We start from the raw sequence: 19488 nt of genomic DNA on the forward strand, positions 1-19488 counted from the left end.
GGATTGTATAGTTATGATCTTCGTATAGAAAAAGTTAGCTAGATTACCAATCCACTCGCCATCGCAGCCCTAGGTGAGGAGAAGCTTTTGACGATGTCAAAAATTTCTCTGCTTTTGTTTCCTGCAGATTCAATTTTAGAAGCGAAGAAACTCTTCTTAGCTACCTGTATCTTTTTGTGGTAGTCTCTGAAGGCCTCTTTATAATTCCCTTTATTTTCCGCCTTAAAATACTTCCTCCAAGCTCTTTCCTGGCGTTTGCAGTCCTTTCTGCACTGACGCAGGGTAATGTTAAACCAGGGGGTTGAGCGTCTGATTATTCTGGTAGGGCACGGGGTAAGAGGGGCAAGGGCCAGAGTGCCCTGGGCAATCCCCTTTACAAGAGCCTCTGTATCCAGCTCGATGTCACCAGTAAGCGTAGGAGGATGTAGTTCTAGTTCGTATTTGAGAGCAGCCGGGGTGATCTTGTGAAAAGGTCTGGAGGTAGAAGATGGCTGCTTAACCTGAGTCAATAAGTGCTTTGTCAATTTAGGTAGCTTGAGACTGACCAGATAGTGGTCTGACCAGAGTAGGGATAAAGGAGTCTCTGTCTGAATTTGGCAATTCGCAAAAACCTGATCAAGGGTATGACCTTTCACATGCGTGGGGGAAAATACGCATGGTACAATATTGAGCGCATCCAGGGATTCTTGCAAAGAAATCGTCTCCAAGGTGTCCTGTTGATCCATGTGTACGTTAAAATCCCCCAAGACGAGGAAATGTTTACATCTGTAGGCTACTGGCGCAATAACATCGACAATGGACTTCAAAAAAGCCCCTGCCTGCCCTGGGGGCCTATACAAGAGGATTCTCGCAAGGCACTGATGGGGGGACAGGGTAGCCTGAAAACATAGTCATTCAGCCCCTTTGATTTCCTCCATGGGAATGCAAATAATGGCTATGTCCAATTTGCTAATAATAGCAACTTCACCTCCCTTGCTTCCAACCCGATCTTTCCTCACAATGGAGTAGCCAGGGGGGATGGCTGAAGCTATGGTTGGATTCGACGTGTCCGACAGCCATGTTTCAGTCAGAAACAAAAAATCAGGTTTAGGCTCGAGTAATATGTCACGAATATGTAAAGCATGTTTATTAAGCGAACGACAATTTAACAGTAAAGCATTGATGTAGTGTTGTTTCTTAGACATAACACCCAGCTCGTCCTTTCTTTGTATATTGGGCACGGGCATTGTATTCAGGGTGTCATTAGTGTCGCCCCAACTGCAATGTTGACACCATGGTAAGAAAATGCTAGTCTCTATATCAGTAACTTGCTTACACTGAAAAGTAGAGCCCAGCTCAGTAAGAATCTCCCCATCATATGTTATTACCTGATTTGAGGATAAGTTAAAACCAGCAGTGTTCCCAAGCCCAGCCGCCCTGAGTTAGCTGAGGGTCCCTCGTCTCCATGCTGCTGATATGTCACCTACAGTTCCACTCCCAGACCCTGAGGGCGTTTGGCAAGGAGCAGTTCCCATCCTGTCAGCTGGAGCCTTCCTATGCCTGGGGAGTGTGGAATGAAAGTCATTCTCCCACCTTACCAGCTTCATGTTGTTTCCTCCAGAACACACCCCAACACATCAGAAGTAGCTAACATGAAGTGAGACCTGCGCACTCCACATCTACAGTACACAGCAGTGTTGCAGAAGAATGAGTGTAGGGTGTCTGATGGGTTCACTAGTTATGACATGTATCCTGCTACTGTTGTAAAGCGCTGCGGTCCCTTCGGGCCTTGGCAGCGCTCTATAAAACTGCAAAAATAAATACAAAATATAACTTCTGTGTATTTAGTGACACACAAGCCGTCACTTCCGGTTGTCTGTCTGTAAACTCCAGACACACTGCTGTCCTCTGCACCAGTGTCTGGAAGATCCTCCTGGAAGTGAAGCTATTAATATTTCTTTACAGCAGCAACGAAGGCTGCAGACCCCACAAAATACAAAGTGCTGCATAAAGTGCCCTTTGGGGTTCACTGTGGGGAGTCTGAGGGTCTCTGTGACCCCAAGTGTGAGACACAAACTGATGGAAGAACATTCATGTCTGGGACATTTAAAGAACACCGGCGGTTCCGTCAGCGGCCACCAGAGGGCGCTCCTCGCCTGCTGATGAAACCCTTTGAGCTGCACATTGGATGAAAGGGAGAAGAGTTTCCTCGTCCGGGTCAGCGGCGGCAGAGACAGCAGCAGCAGCGATGGTGACATCACTTCCGGCACCTTCAGAGGAGGGAGGACCCCCTGTGTGTCTGTGCAGTTATCTTCATCTTCAGACCCCCTGGCACCCCAGATCTGCCCCAGCCTCCCCCCAGACCCTAGATCTGCCCCCCTCCCCAGCCCCCCAGGAGGGGGAGAGAGCCTGGACATGTCTGCACAGGTTCTTGCTCAGGTAGGAGATTGTCAGCACCTTCTGCTGTGTTTGTAGAAAAAGACTGAATAATCCTGGAGGGAATCTCTGCAGGAGCCGGGCTGAGCTGGGCTCTTCTATCCGGGGGCCTCTGGGGCTGAGCTGGGCTCTTCTATCTGGGGGCCCTGGGGCTGAGCTGGGCTCTTCTATCCGGGGGCCTCTGGGGGCTGAGCTGGGCTCTTCTATCCGGGGCCCCTGGGGCTGAGCTGGGCTCTTCTATCCGGGGGCCTCTGGGGGCTGAGCTGGGCTCTTCTATTTGGGGGCCTCTGGGGGCTGAGCTGGGCTCTTCTATCCGGGGGCCTCTGGGGGCTGAGCTGGGCTCTTCTATCCGGGGGCCTCTGGGGGCTGAGCTGGGCTCTTCTATCCGGTTGGATCTGGGGGCTGAGCTGGGCTCTTCTATCTGGGGGGCCCCTGGGGCTGAGCTGGGCTGGGCTCTTCTATCCGGGGGGCTCTGGGGGCTGAGCTGGGCTCTTCTATCTGGGGGCCCTAGGGGGCTTTCCTTCCACCCTGGGGGTGTTTGTGGGCATCATTAGAGTTAAAGAGGGGATCTGTGCACTGCACTGCATCTTACTGCACTGTGAGGGATCTGTGCACTGCACTGCATCTTACTGCACTGCGAGGGATCTGTGCACTGCACTACATCTTCCTGCACTGTGAGGAGTCCGTAAATTGCACGGCACGGTACTGCACTATGAGGAATCTGTGCACACTGCACTGCATCTTACTGCACTGTGAGTAGTCTGTGCAGGTTTCTGCTCAGGTAGGAGATTGTCAGCACCTTCTGCTGTGTTTGTAGAAATAGACCGAATAATCCTGGAGGGAATCTCTGCCAGGAGCCGGCTGAGCTGGGCTCTTCTATGGGGGGGGGGGGGCGGGGCACTGGGGGCTTACCTTCCAACCCTGGGGTGTTTGTGGGCATCATTTGTAATAAAGAGGGGATATGTGCACTGCACTGCATCTTACTGCACCATGAGGGATCTGTGCACTGCACTGCATTTTACTGCACCGTGAGGGATCTGTGCACTGCACTGCATCCTACTGCACCGTGGGGGATCTGTGCACTACACTGCTTCTTACTGCACCAGGAGAGATCTGTGCACCCTGCACCTCATCTTACTGCACTGTGAGGAATCTGTGCAGGTTTCTGCTCAGGTAGGAGATTGTCAGCACCTTCTGCTGTGTTTGTAGAAATAGACTGAATAATCCTGGAGGGAATCTCTGCCAGGAGCCGGGCTGAGCTGGGCTCTTCTATCCGGGGGCCCTGGGGCTGAGCTGGGCTTTTCTATCCGGGGGCCCCTGGGGCTGAGCTAGGCTCTTGTATCCGGGGGCCCTGGGGGGGCTGAGCTGGACTCTTCTATCCGGGGGCCTCTGGTGGCTGAGCTGGGCTCTTCTATCCGGGGGCCTCTGGGGGCTAAGCTGGTCTCTTCTATCCGGGGGACTCTGGGGGGCTTTCCTTCCAGCCCTGGGGGTGTTTGTGGGCATCATGTGTGTTGAAGAGAGGATCTGTGCAGTGCATTGCATCTCACTGCACTGTGAGGAGTTTGTACACACTGCACTGTATCTTACTGCACTATGAGAGAGCTGTGCACTGCACTGTATTTTACTGCACTGTGAGGAACCTGTGCAGGTGTCTGCTCAGGTGGGAGATTGTCAGCACCTTCTGCTGTGTTTGTAGAAATAGACTCAATAATCCTGGAGGGAATCTCTGCCAGGAGCCGGCCTGAGCTGGGCTCTTTTATCCGGGGGCCTCTGGGGGTTTTCCTTTGTGGTAAAAAGGAGATATGTGCACTGCACTGTGGCTTACTGCATTTTGAGGAATATGTGCTTGCTGCAGCGATTCTTACTTCACTATAAGGAATCTGTGTGCTTTGCATCTTACTGCACTATTAGGGTTCTGTACACACTGGACTGCATCATACTCCACTGTGAGGATTCTGTGTACTGCATCTTACTGTACTATGAGAGATTTGTGAACTGCACTGCATCGTAATGCACTGTGATGAATCTGTGCACACTGCACTGCATCTTACTGCAGGATGAGGAATCTGTTCATGCTGCACTGCATCTAACTACACTGTGAGTAATCGGTTAACAATGCACTGCATCTTACTGCACTATGGAAAATATGTGCACGTTGCACTGCATCTTACTGCACTATGAGGAATCTGTGCACTGCACTGCATCTTGCTGCACTGTGAGGGATTTGTCCCACTGCACTGCATCTTACTGCGATAAATCTATTCAATTTGCACTGCTTATTACTGAGCTGTTCGAAATCTGTACCACTGCACTGCATCTTAATGTACTGCAAGGAACTTCTGAACGCCGCACTGTATCTTACTGCACGTTGGAATGTGGTTTGTTAGTAGGTGCAGGTAGGTACCTACAGCTAGTACCAACTCCACAATCCCAAATAAAATCCAGTAAAGTCTCAATAAATTATTCCTTGCTCAAACCTTGATAGCTTGGCTCACAAGCGGTCAGGCTTAACTTAGGAGACAGGTGTGTAAAGGGTTTAGAACACACCAATAACAGTAAATAAATAGGAAAAAACACAAAATAAAAATCTGACACAAATTTATAGAAATAGCAAATATTTTTATGATTAAAATGACACCAAAACGACAAAAATCTAATGTAGGAACCGGCGATATGAATTTGTTCATATTAAAAGTTAAATTAGTGCTTAGAAGCAAATAGCACTCAAAGGGTTAAGAAAAGGTTGTTCTGGGCTGGGTCAAAGTCAAGAGTTCAGGCCGCCTGCAATTTAATACTTTTACACTTACTTCCAGAAGTGTTTCTTGATGCAGGAAGTGGTCCACCGCACAAGCCAAAGGTTTAGAATCTCTGGTTTGCCTCTTCAATCAATCAATCAGTCAGGGAATTGTAAGCGTGCTACTCACCCGTGAGGGTCTCAAGGCGCTGAGGGGGAGGAGGGGTCCGCAGATCTGGTCTTGAGGGTGTTCCTGAAGGTGTTCAGGTAGGGGGCGCGTCTGATGTCTGCCGAGTTGTATTCCCAGACCCCTCCTGGGGTCTGGGACTACAACTCCCACAATGCACCAGGTCAATCCAATTAAAATTCGGGTGTAGTTTGTCAGCTGAAGTTGTCCTTGTTGATGATGTTGCAGGTAGCCCTTCCAGCACTTTTCTACCTGTTGCTGATCAGGGAGTCCAATACTTATCCTTTAAGACAGGCAGAGTCCTTTTGTGGTGAAGCCTTGTGAGTGCAGCAGGTGCAGTCCTTATGAGTGCAGGGCTCTCTTGAGCAGCCCAAGGGTCCAGCAGGGCAGTCCTTCTCCTCCAGATATTTAGTTTGGGTGTTTGAGGGTCCACAACACCAGTAAAGGGTCTAGAAGCTCTGATTTGCCTTTTGGAGGTTTAGGAATACAATTCCCATAATGCACCTGGTCAAATCCTTTAAAGTCCAAGTGAAGTTAGTCAGCTGGGCTTGTCTTGGTAGAGTTGTTGCAGGTGAGTACTCGGAGCTCTTTTCTAACTGTTGCTTTCAGGGAGTCCACTCTTTAATCTTTTGAAGCAAGGTAAAGTCCTCTTCTGTAAAGCACAAAGTGTGTATCAGGTGCAGTCCTTATGAGGGAAGTCGTCTTGTAGTGCAGACCCGGGGTTCACCAGGGCAGACGTTCTTCTCTTGATATTTCCAGGCAGGCATCTGATGTTTCTGGGCAGCTATCCCCTATTGTTCCAGGTTTCTGGGCTGGCAACAAGGGGCGTGCCCCTGACCAATGGGGTGCAGGGTGCCATCTTCTGTGATGACCTCTTCCCCTGAAGTGTGACATATTTGTGTCCCAGAAAGCATTGTTGCACAAAAAACAAAATGGAGAAAATCTCTCCTGGAGCTTCAAGTCTGGCTAAGCCCACCCACAGGTGTGGCTAACTTTCCCCCTACACTTGCCTTCCAGCCCCTCTCTTAATTCAATTACAGGGGCTCCCACCTGGCTGGGGGTGCAGGAAGCGGGGGTGGGCCTGGTTCCTGTCCTCACTGTCTTTCTTCCTTTGAAGGCCAGTTTGGCTACCCAGGCCCCTTCCTATCCTGACATATTTTCTCCCACCAGATGTCTATTTAGTCTCATGTCAGGCTACTTCACACCTCATTAAGGCAGCTTGGCTCAGCCTGTCAAAGGTTGGCCAATCTGAAGAGGCTGATACAGAGTTGAATTGGGTAACTTTTGGAAAGCAATTCTATAACATCATTCCACCAATAGTTACAATACATCCAACCATGGCAAGTTGTTGGATTCATTGCATCTATTAATTTGCCATGTTTGAATTATTATTATTGCTTACTCCTGTCAAAAGATAGGCCGAATTCACAAAGGCAATCTGAGACAAAAGTCTATCTTTACGACTTTTGGTATTCACAGAGGTCATTTACGAGTCGTATCTTTATGTCTGCAGTTAGGCCGGAATCTCCGCAGTCTGGCCAGAATCTCCTCACCCGGACCGTACTCTCCACACCCGGGCCGTACTCTCCGGCTCCAGCCGCACTCACCGGCTCGGGCCAGATGAAGTGTAATCAATGGGCCGGAATCCAATTTTTTACAAAAGGAACATTAGGAATGTGTGATAAATGGTAGAGGAGGTCATGAAAAGCAGTTTGGGCAGGGAAAAGGGTGTGGGCGGACACTACATCATATCCCAGGTAAGTTTGCTCCTTTGCATCATGGTACATGAAGTACATTATTTGCGCTCCCGTCATTGTTGACTGTAGTGTCACACTACACTCAACACTGAGAGAAGCGCAAATCATGGACTGTTCAACACTGAGGGGAGCGCAAATCATAGACCACACCCTCAGCTCTCCACTGACAAGTGGCTGAGTTGCTTAGGGGCAACTATGGGTTCTTAGAACCTCTTCTGCTGTTTAGAGTGGGGGCTACCACATCCTGTGGCAGACACCCTTCTTCCACCCTCCACCTTGACAGCTGCCGGACTGCTCAGGACGTCCTTGGGGTCAGGTGAAGCCTTACCATGCCATCTCTGCTCTTCCTCCTTACTGGGTCGGGATTCCCTTGGCTCACTGAATCTCTATTTAGGAGTGGCTTCCCTTTCCTTTCCTTTTCTTTTGGGATCCCAGGCTCCTAACCATAGGGACTGGCTACCCAGGATCTTTGGATGGGTGTGTGCCCTGGGCGACTGCCCCATTGCCTACTCCCACCCTCATGGATCCCGATTTAACCATCTGGATCTGTCGTCCAACACAATGCTAGGAGGACCTCCTTGTCTGAGGTGTCCTACTTTATGGAGGCTACACTTGACAGCCCAGTTCTAACCACCTTTTTGGAACAGGCGGGGTCACCTCTAAAGTGACCTGGCTTCAAACAGTCAAAACACACAGTGTTCTCAAAGATGTTTTTAAGCCCTGGTTTCCCTGCCTCTGCTTGTCAGAGTTGGGGTAGGATCTGCCCTCCTTCTTTTTAGGGTTCTGGGGTACTGAGGGAATCACTTCAGTTAGCCTACCACCTCCTTCTTTAGGTTTTTGTGGGCCTACCTCCCCCGCTCCCTTCTTGGAGTCTGACCGAGGACTTCTTGGAACTCTTGTACACACCCACCTATCAGCTGTCTCCCCTCCCTGGGGCCAGACAACTTAGAATCAACTAGACACTGAGACTGAGACTGAGGGAAAGAAGGCAGAGGGGAAGACAGGCAGTGGAAGGGAGCACAAATAATGTAAACAAACTCCAAATCAGAAACATGAAAAATAATACGAATCTAATAAAGCAGTAAAGGATAGTTATCGGTGTAGCCGCCACAGAGCAGTGCTAAACTCTGCAGGGTCATGAATTAGGGGACTGGCCACGGTTGCCATGGCTTGCATAAAAAACAACTAAAGCATCGAGCAAAGAAATGCAGCTTCTCTTTAGCACGGAAGTGGAAGGTCACGGCCACAAAGTCCACGCAGACGTGGTCAGGGTATCAGAGCCCTGTACATAGAAGCGGACAAGATAAGCAAGTGAAGGCGTAAAATACTAATCACATAAGAAGCTAGACATACACAATGCTAAAAATAGAACAGCCAGCATCATATTAGACATAAAGAAGCAAAGCATTGCATAGTTGAAAGAGAGAACAGTGCTGTAAACATGAAATAAATGTTAGTTGCGGCTACTTCAAGTCTATTGCTGCAGGTCGCTATTCAGGAACCGCCTTTTGACTTCTTTTTTGAATGAGGCGTGGAAGGGTTAGCTCTTATTTGGGGAGGAAGATCCTTCCATATTCTCGGAGCAAGACCGGAGAAGGTGCGGTTATAAGTTCTCTTCTTTTTGAATTTTGTGGTTACAACAGTAGAGTGTTAGAGCTACTTAGGGACCGATTCAAACCAGATAGTTTGCTTTTTTTTGCCAGGTAAACAGGAGTGTTATAATTAAGTGCTTTGTGCCTCAAGCAGGCTATCTTGAAGTGAATCCTTGCTTCAAGTGAGAGCCAATTGAGTTGAATTGTATGTGGTGTGATGTGATCACCTTTTCTCGATCCCATGATTAGTCTAGCCGCAGAGTTCAGAGTAGCCCTTAAAGGGGCCAGTCTAGCTTTTGGGTATCCCCGCCAGGGTCACAATTCCGTAATCTGAACGGGAGATGACTAGGGATTGTACTGCTAGCTGCATACCAACAGGAGGCAGGAACGGTTTGATTTTCCTTAAAGAGTTGAATTGGTGATTGGCTTCCCTAGTTGTTGCACTGATGTGGTCTTGAATATTCAGGTGTTTGTCCAGAGTTAAGCCTAGAGATCTAGTGAAGTCAAAAACACGTGGAGCGCAGTTGAGAGCCATTAGTTGTTTGAGCCAATCTTGAATGGGGCCAGAGTGATTGTGGGGGGCAATCAGGAAGAATTCCGTCTTGCATGTATTTAACATAAGTTGATTTTGAGTTGACCATTGTTGAGTTTTTAGAAGAGCAAAGTTAAGAGTTTAGATATCATCCGGTGAAGACATTTTCAAGTACAATTGAGTATCATCGGCATACAAGTGATATTGTACGTTTGAGCAGTTCAGAGTTTTGGTGAGAGGTTCCATGAACATGTTGAAGAGTGTGGGCGAGAGTGTGGATCCTTGAGGCATCCAATTGAGACCGGTGTACTGCTAAAAAGGGAATGGTTGACTTGGATTCTCTGCTTTCTGTGATGTAGGAACGAGGCAAGCCAAGTTAAAACTGGATCCGATAACCCCATCCTTTTTTCAAGGAGATCAATCATTTTTTTTTGAAATATTTTTATTAAATTTGCAAACACAAAAGAAAAAGACCACTCATCGATCTTCAGGCATAGCAGGAGGTTACTACAAACGGAATTCAACAGTGCAGTATTATTACAAGTGAGACATAAAGACATGGAATACATAGCATATCGCCTTTCCCAGCCCGCACCCGTGCATCCGACCAGCACATTACTCTTGATCACTGAGTTCAGCCTCCGACACGTCTGGTGGGGGCTCACAAATATTCCCTCTGTATACATTCCACCCGCTCCACACCTGTGTCCATTTCCGGGGGCACCCCCTATGTACATATACCGATTTTTCAACCACCATCACTTGGTCCATGTCACGTATCCATTGCGCCAGGGTAGGCGCCTGCCCCGTACCCCATCGTTGGGCTATATTGCGTTTTGCCAGCATAATCCCTAACGTAACCCATAGCTGCGTCATTCTCTTATGATCAGTTTGTTCCCATATGTTAAGGAGACATCGCCGAGGCTCAGGGGGAGTCACGATTCTAGTCACCTGGGAGAACGTATGCATCACCGCCCTCCAGTAGACCTTGATGGCAGGGCATTCCCATATGGTGTGGAAGAAAGATCCCTCGTGACCACAGTCTCTGAGACAGTGCGGGGACTCCGCACGCTGTAGTTTAAATAGGAGTGTGCGGGTGTAGTAGGTGCGGTGCAAAATTTTGAGTTGGACTAGTCTGAGCTTGGACGATATACCCACCTCCCTGGGGGACGAAAGCGCGGACTGCCACTCCGTCTCATCGAAGTCCCCAAGTTCTGCCTCCCATTTACTCTTAAGGGCCAGGAAAGGATCAGGGCGATTATTTATTATTTTCCGATATGTGAGGGACGTCGCTCTTTGGATAAGATGTTCTGTCAGGAGCCGGTCCTCTAGGGGCGATGACTCCGGGAGCCGTGGAATCGCCGCCCGGAGAGCGTGGCGGATTTGTAAGTATCGGAATGATTCAGATTCAGCCAGGTCGTACTCAGTCTGCAGTTGGTGAAAAGCAACCACCTCTCCTCGTTTCCAGAGGTCCCCGACCCTGGAGATGCCGATGAGGTCCCATTGATGGAATCCCTTGGTGGTGCGGAGCACCCCGAGCCGTTTCGTGTCCCAGAGGGGCGTAGCCTGGGTAATCCTTCCGGCCCAGCCCATTGCGCGCTGTGCCGTGAACCATATCCGGAGAGTGTGGGACGTGGGCCCCTCCGGAGGGTGACCTTTTTTAGGGTTGTATAGGGCTCCCAGCACCCCCTCCCCCCCCAGCAGCTGCCTATCCATGCGGTAAGCAGGGTCATCTTGAGGCGCATGGAGCCATTGGTTTACGATCATAAGTTGCGACACCCAATAGTAGGTCTTGATATCGGGGAGGGCTATACCGCCATCGTACCAGCCGCTGGTGAGCTTGTGTAGAGCTATTCGCGGTGCCTTGTCCTCCCATAGGAGGCTGGTAACCTCTGCATTGATGGCCGTGAAATAGGAGGCTGCCACCGGGAAAGGGGTATTTTGTAGCATATATAGGAATCTAGGGAGGGCCAGCATCTTGAAGAGCGAAGCCCTTCCCAGCAACGTCAGGGGCAATGACAACAGTGTTTGACGTCGGCTCGTAGCCTTTGCAGGGGCTTCATGAGATTTTCAGCCATAAATTTGTCGCGATCCGCCGTCACATAAATGCCAGAGATCAATCATTTTTGACCGTGTCAAATGCTGAGGCAAGACCAAGAAGTATAAGTAGGCAAAGTTCGTTCTAGTCAAGTAGTCTCAGGGCGTCATCAACAATGCGTGTTAGGGCAGTTTCAGTACTGTGTCCCGATCTGAAGGCTGATTGGTATTGGTCTAGGAGTTGAAACTGTTGGATGTGATTACAGAGTTGTGTGTGTATGCATTTCTCAAGTATTTTTTTTTTGTCTGAGAATAAGAAGCAGCTGGTTTGTGGGAGACTGCACCACCAGAATAGTCACTATGGTAGATTTTATTGCCCACCTCAAGTGATCTGCTGCCTATAGACCACAAATAACTAAACTTGAAACAGTTGGATGAGAGGCAATATATAAAGAACAAATATTTAGACACATTTAAATATGTGAGACATGGACAGATACAAAGTAGATGAAAATTTTGGATGTCTTTTATTCTTTGTAGTGCTTCACACAGTGAAAACGCGTTTCACCCCAACATGGGCTTCTTCAGGGCTGTAGTAATAAAAAACATATGAGCACTTGAAAAGATACAAATATGTAAATGTCAAAGAATCAGAGAGGAAAAAATATATTCTAAAGAGAATCCAAAAGAACAAAGAATGTGTAAAATGAAAAGAAACAAACAAGAAAGGAAGAGATAGTGTGAAATGAAAGAGAAGAACCAAACAGTGGTGCTCGTCACCAAAAACAGTGGTGCTCCGCGCCTCAAAAACGAAGAAATTGCTGTGATACTGCCTATGTTTCCAACTTAAAAAGTAATACCGAGTGTGAGATAACAAACTAACCCAGTGAAATAGAGTATGTGGTCATGCTGCTGTTAAAAACCTGGCTTACCAGTATGATGTAGAAAACGGCAAATCCAATAACACGATTTGTCCAACAAGAGTGAAAGACCAACGATGACTCCTAAATGTCGTAAGAAAAGGACACATGAGCTGAACTCCTCAGTAGATTCAAAAATATAGCGTCTTCCCAAAACATTAAAGCAGAAGAGAGTGGCGATACACCTCATACCTAATATGTTTATTCTGAACTCATGGTAGAGGAAATAATAAAAATAGGTTTTCCAAGATGTTTTCCAATAGTAGATGCAGGTCTTTCCAGCACTGTAGTTGCCAAAACAGGAAAGAGAGAAATCGGTAAAAACAGAAGGGAAAATCTACTATTGTTTGAGCTACATGTCTGCCATAACGTGTGGTGAAAGCGCGCGTGCAATCGTTAACTGCAGGGCTTACCAAACTTCCCTATATGCAGTATAGTATGAGTCACTTCCTTTGAATTATGAGCAGTGCGTATTTCCAAGAGGCCCAAAAATAACGTAAGCGCAAATATGCAAGCGTATGTTTAAAATGAAGCACAAAAGAAACCGCCTATGTCATTTAAACGCAATAAGAGTTCATGACCAATGGATCAAGACACGAAAAATGTAATAGCTGCCTGTGTCCTTTTACACGTAAAGCTGATACATAAAAAGTGACTCAAGACAAAAAATCGTAATGCTGTCGGGATCCACCTCCCCGGGGAGCGTAAATAAGAACGCAAGACTATTGATATCTTGACTCCGATTTAATCTTTAGGGCTTGACTGTTTTACAGAGGATTGTCCTGAAATGAGCAGGGTCAGAGAATTGGCCTTCAGCTTTCTAAGACTCGTCTGTCCTCTAGGATTCCCCAGCGTCTCTTGGTTGCTTCACCGGCAGGGACGTAGGCTCCATTAAAAAAAATAAAGAAAAAATGGTCTTAGTCTCAGGTTACTGGTTCGGAATGTGGGGCAGGGCTTGTGAGGGACACCACAGTAAGGAAGTAGTGCACACGCTACAGAGTAACCACCACCAACAGTTCTACCCCAGGACGGTAGTCGGAGATGAACCGTCTCCCAACTACCATGAGGTGTCCCCTTCTTTTGCCAAGACCCGCCGCCCTGGGCCCAGGATACGAGCTCGTACCTGTTGGAGCCAGGAACCTCCGGGTCCATGGCAGGGCGCTGCGTGGTATCCGCCTCCTGCTTTCTTCGTCGCCTCTTCTCCGCCTTCGGTTGTTCGTTGCCTCTCTGTCTCCTCGTTCTGCTCGCCTTCGCCTTCCTCCGTCTCCTCGCTTCGCGCTCTCTGCGTTTCCTTTACATCCGTATTAGTCCGGTTTCCGCAGTACTGCAGCCAATCCCGACCGTCGTCGTCACAGGGGGCGTCTCCCTCCTCAGCCAGGGAGGCCGATTCCTGAAAGGGCCAGTGCTTCCTTAATTCACCCGTGGGAACCAGCGAGGATCCTGTTCTGACCTCCGGGGGCTGTGGAGCACAAGAGGGAGGTGACATGGATGAGTCCATGGTCGCAAGCCGAGGGATAGGTAACACCTCCCGACACACCCCCTCCCACGAATAGTCCCGTTCGGGGACAGAAGGCAATCGGGAGAGGAAGTCAGCATTGGCATTGTCAGACCCCTTACGGTGGTGAATGTCAAACACAAACGGTTGAAGGGACAGGAACCATTGCATAACGCGAGGGTTGTTGGATTTGTTGCGACACATCCAGATGAGAGGGGCGTGATCTGTGTACAGTTGAAACCGTCGGCCCTCTAAATAATATCGCAACTTCTCCACGGCCCACTTAACGGCCAAGCATTCCTTTTCAATCACCGGGTAATGCTGTTCTTGTGGAAATAGTTTTCGGCTGATAAATAAAATGGGCCGTTCTATGTTTCCCTCAGTCATTTGTGACAGAACGGCTCCTATGCCAGAGTCGGAGGCATCAGTTTGTAGAATGAAGGGTAAATCAAAGTCAGGAGAGACGAGAACTGGGTGGTTAGTGATCGCCTATTTGAGCCTGGAAACTGCCTCAAGGACTCGGGGGCTAGGTTGCCGTAAGCTTTTGTCTGACGTTGATTTTTTTAAGAGGGCGGTCAGAGGGGCTGCAATTTCAGAGTATTGGGGTATGAAGCGTCTATAATATCCCAATAGTCCTAAAAAGGCTCTTACTTCTTTTTTTGTGGTTGGTACTGGGGTCTCCGTGATGGCCCTAACTTTTTCTTTTTGTGGTGCAATGCAGCCTTTGCCGAGCAGGTAACCCAGATAACGCACCAGGTGAAAATCCGCAAAGGACTTACCAGCGTTAATGTGTAGTCCGGCCTTTTGTAACTCCTGGAATACTCAATGGCAATGATCTAGATGAGAACCCCAGGAGGAACTGAATATCACAATATCATCCAGATATGCCGAGGAGTAGTCTGTATGTGAGCGGAGAATGATATTCATTAATCGCTGAAAAGTTGCGGGAGCGCCGTGTAAGCCAAAGGGTAACACTGTAAATTCAAAAAGGCCGTCTGGAGTGGAGAAGGCTGTTTTTTTCTGATCTGTATCTCTGAGGGGTACCTGCCAGTATCCTTTTGTTAAGTCTAGAGTGGTGATGTACTTAGCTTTTCCTAGTTTTTCTATCAGTTCATCTACCCTTGATAAGGGATAGGCTTCCATAGAGGAGATGGCGTTTATCTTCCTAAAGTCAATACAAAATCTGAGGGACCCGTCTGGTTTTGGCACTAGGACTATAGGGGATGACCACTCGCTTTGGGATGGCCGAATCACCCCCATTTGCAGCATCTTCTGGACTTCTGCTGACACGTCTGGCTGCCGGGATTCGGTACGGTTTTTGTTTGATCGGGGGTCCGGGGCGAGTGTCTATGTGATGTTCTACCAGGTTTGTCCTACCCGGAGTGTCGGAGAAAAGATCCCGAAAGGAACATAGGAGATCCAGAAACTCCTGAGTTTGACGCCTATCCAACTCAGGATTTACCGTTAGCTCCTCTAGGGTGCAGGGGGATTTTGTGCCTGTTTGTGATAAGTGTATACTTTTTGGAGGGGGACCTAACCATTTTTTTAGCAGGTTGATAGGTTTGAGTTGTGCGAGCGCTCATTTGTAGTCTATAAGTTGTGTTCCCTATGGTCTCTATGACCCTATAAGGGCCTTTCCAACCTTTTTTTCCCTTGTTCATGCTTGGAGGTAGTGATACTAAAACCCAGTCGTCCACCCGGAGGTTACGTAGTTTGGTACCTTTGTTGTACTGTTTCTTTTGTTGGTTTTGGGCTTTCTCAAGATTTTGGTGGGCCAGTTCCCGGAGTTTACCCAAGGTGGACCGCAGTTGTAGGGAGTAGTCCAGGAGCGTCTGGGTGTTATCCTCTTCTGCTTCCCAGGTTTCCTTTGTCATTTCTAGCAGTGTACAAGGCTGCCTCCCGTATAGGAGTTCGAATGAGGAACACCCTAGACTGCTTTGTACCTGCCCTCTAATGACAAAGAGGGCCAGAGGCAGTAGACGATCCCAGGACTTCCCTTCGCTCTCCAGCATTTTCTTTAAGGTCAACTTGAGGTTGCCGTTGTACCTTTCAACCAACCCATCTGTTTGAGGATGATATACGGAGGTTTTCAAATGTTTTATGTTTATAAGGTTACAAACCTGGGACATGAGTTTTGATACAAAGGGGGTTCCCTGATCGTCGAGAATTTGTGTAGGGAACCCCACTCGGGAGAAATACTCCATTAGTCTGTCGGCGATGGAGGCAGTGGTAACGCTTCGGAGGGGGAAAGCCTCAGGGAAACGGGTGCAATAGTTGACTAAGACTAATACATGCTGATATCCTTTGGACGAGCGGGGAAGAGGCCCAATGATATCCATACCCACCCGTTCAAAGGGCCGCCCCACGATTGGTAAAGGTTGGAGCGGTGCTCGAGGGGGTTGATATGGATTTTTGAACTGACAGATAGGACACGTTTGGCAATAGGATTTGATTTGAGCATAGATACCGGGCCAATAGAAGTGTTGCAAGATGTTCTCTGTCGTATTCTGGGCCCCCATGTGACCCGCCAAAAGATGACTGTGTGCAAAGAACATGACTTGGTCCCTAAAGGCGTTAGGGACTAGTAGTTGTGAGGGGGCGTGTGCATTAGGGAGGCGATATAGAAGTCCTTTTTGGATTGAAAAGGAGGGGTACACTCCCTTCCCGGTAGCAGAGTGCTTGCTAGCCTCTTGCCATGCATGGATGAGCGTCGCATCGTTGGCCTGAGCCAAATGAAAGTTTTTGTCGATCGTCCATGGTTCCTGGGCTAAAATGCCCAGAACCGGCTCTACCGGGGTCTTTGTGGTGTTCCAAAAGAGAGACAAGAACTCTTGATTATCCGTACCCAGGATTAAGTCCTCTGGAAGTGTATCTAACAGTCCTACCGTAACATAGGTAGACCCCGTTTTCCCGGGACAGGAAAGGGGAACTCTAGCGGTGGGATAACAGTGTACGTCCCCATGTATACACCTAATGGCAACTTGTCCACCCGGAACCCTCTGTTTTGGAGACACAAAACAACTCTTTATCATGGACTGTCTGCAACCTGAGTCTAATAAAGCAGCCACGGTTACCGTGTTTACCTTGAGACTTACATAATAGGCGGCGCCCATCTCCATGGAATATAACATGTTACGGGGTCCGTAACTGACGTCCATGGGCTCTTCGGGTTTTCTTCGGGGGCAAACCCGGGCGATATGACCCCACTCCCCACATTCAAAGCACTGAGGCTGTCGGGATACAAGGGGTTCTGGTCGAACAGCCCTGACCTTGTCTGGTTCTTTGATGGGACGGAGAGGCCTACGGGGCAAAGTGGAGGGACGTAGTCCTTTTTCGGGCTCCCACGTTACCGGGCGGGGCTGCGCTCTGGCATATGAGGTGGCCATTTCCACGGCCCTGTCGATCCTGCATGTTGTCGTAGCCAGCGCTGTGTGGCAAAGGGTAACGCTTCCAGGAATTGCTCCAGTATGACTGAGTTCATGATCTCGGTTTTCGTGAGATCGTTTGGACGTAACCATTTTTCTGCGGCCATTTTCAGTTTGAGGTATAGTGTCTTAGGGGTATCGCCGGTAGCGCCCTTTTCTCTACGGAAACGTAATCTATAGGCTTCGGCATCCATGCCTAGATGTTTCAGTATGACCGCCTTGATCTCCTCATACGGAACATCGCCCCCCTTCGTTGGCCAACTGATAGGCTGCTTGTGCTTCCCCCGACAACAAGGGGGCTAAGAAAAAGGGCCACTTCTCTATGGCCCACCCCGCCGCTCTCGCTGCATGCTCGAAATTGTCGAGGAAAGCGTCGGGATCCTCGCCGGGAACATACTTTTGTAGAGATATAGTAGGGAAAGCACTTGAGGAACGTATAGCCGTATGACCCACTGGACCAGAGGGCACCTCCTCGACAACACGGGTCAGGGCATCAAGTTGGGCCTTCATTTGCGTTTTGAACGTGTCCCTGTCGGCCTGGGCGCTGTTGAGCTGTCTTTCTACTGCCCATTCCAATTTACGCTGCCCTTCTACCAAGTGCTGGATTAGCGCTTCCATCAGGCTTCCAAGTCCTGCGCTTTTTATGCCTGCATTCTCCACCAATTTGTCGGGATCCACCTTCCCGGGGAGCGTAAATAAGAACGCGAGACTATTGATATCTTGACTCAGATTTAATCTTTAGGGCTTGACTGTTTTACAGAGGATTGTCCTTGTTCCAGAAATGAGCAGGGTCAGAGAATTGGCCTTCAGCTTTCTAAGACTCGTCTGTCCTCTAGGATTCCCCAGCGTCTCTTGGTTGCTTCACCGGCAGGGACGTAGGCTCCATACAAAAAAATAAAGAAAAAATGGTCTCAGTCTCAGGTTACTGGTTCGGAATGTGGGGCAGGGCTTGTGAGGGACACCACAGTAAGGAAGTAGTGCACAAGCTACAGAGTAACCACCACCAACAGTTCTACCCCAGGACGGTAGTCGGAGATGAACCGTCTCCCAACTACCATGAGGTGTCCCCTTCTTTTGCCAAGACCCGCCGCCCTGGGCCCAGGATACGAGCTCGTACCTGTTGGAGCCAGGAACCTCCGGGTCCCTGGCAGGGCGCTGCGTGGTATCCGCCTCCTGCTTTCTTCGTCGCCTCTTCTCCGCCTTCGGTTGTTCATCGCCTCCCTGTCTCCTCGTTCTGCTCGCCTTCGCCTTCCTCCGTCTCCTCGCTTCGCGCTCTCTGCGTTTCCTCTACTTCCGTATTAGTCCGGTTTCCGCTGTACTGCAGCCAATCCCGACCGTCGTCGTCACAGGGGGCGTCTCCCTCCTCAGCCAGGGAGGCCGATTCCTGAAAGGGCCAGTGCTTCCTTAATTCACCCGTGGGAACCAGCGAGGATCCTGTTCTGACCTCCGGGGGCTGTGGAGCACAAGAGGGAGGTGACACGGATGAGTCCATGGTCGCAAGCCGAGGGATAGGTGACACCTCCCGACAAATGCCTAATTCGAAAATAGAAGATTAAAATCCAAACATGACTAAAAGAAAGTCCCCCTCCGAGACACCATCGATAGCGCTACTAGTTCAGCAAACGGCGGCAGAGTATTCACTTACTATCCAAGCGGTATTAGCCGCAAGTCATGATCCTGCACCCGATCCGTTGCGCGACGTCAGTCAGTCAGGACGAAGGTAGTGAGAAAGAAATTGCTACCCGCGCACCATTTAAATACAGTTGTCAATTAGCAAAATAATCTAACGACTAGACCGCAAAAACAAAGCTCGGTTACTGCCTGACTTCCGGAAAGCCCTCGCACCATAGGAGAGACGAATACTAGACCATCAAAAAGAAAAGAGGGGCGTATACCTGCTTCCGTGGCGTCAGACGGCACACGTACTAATAAAAAGAGAAAATAGAAACAAAACAAGACAGACACGAAGAAACAACAAACACGTAACCTGAAAATACGTAGAACGTTCAGATGCAGGTTACTGTAAATTATTTTAAATCAGAAAAATAAATTTGATAAAGAAGTAATTATTAGATCGAGTTAAACGTACAAAAACTAGATGTTTATACTAAATGTCTACAGATGGTTAAGTATATGCTGTAAGCGAATCTTAAGTTTGACCAAAAATAAGGTCAATAACTTCACATCTCGTAAACATAGCAATAATGCTATTCAAAATAAAAAAAGAAACTAATTGAGTGACGGTCTAGTTGCCAAGGAAAGAGAGAGATTACCAGTATTGAGTGCTGAATGAAAGAATTAGGCTATTTCAGTATCAATTTAGACTGGAAAAGACACCATTTATAAGAGTGTTGATTCTAGTAAAGCAGATGCAGGTATAAAGGTAAGCCATAG

General features: G+C 48.6%; 1 protein-coding gene across 2 annotated transcripts in view; it reads left to right on the forward strand.

Moving 5' to 3' along the window:
- Positions 1-2251: 2251 nt before the first annotated feature.
- Positions 2252-19488, forward strand: part of LOC146839143 (uncharacterized) — a 377863-nt gene continuing 360626 nt past the window's right edge. For both annotated transcript variants that reach the window (XM_085603169.1, XM_085603171.1), the window contains exon 1: positions 2252-2418. The gene's annotated coding sequence lies outside the window, so the exon portion shown is untranslated. The remainder of the gene's footprint in view (positions 2419-19488) is intronic.

Source organism: Triturus cristatus, chromosome 4_2, assembly GCF_964204655.1.
Source record: "Triturus cristatus chromosome 4_2, aTriCri1.1, whole genome shotgun sequence".
NCBI classification, from domain to species: Eukaryota; Metazoa; Chordata; class Amphibia; order Caudata; family Salamandridae; genus Triturus; species Triturus cristatus.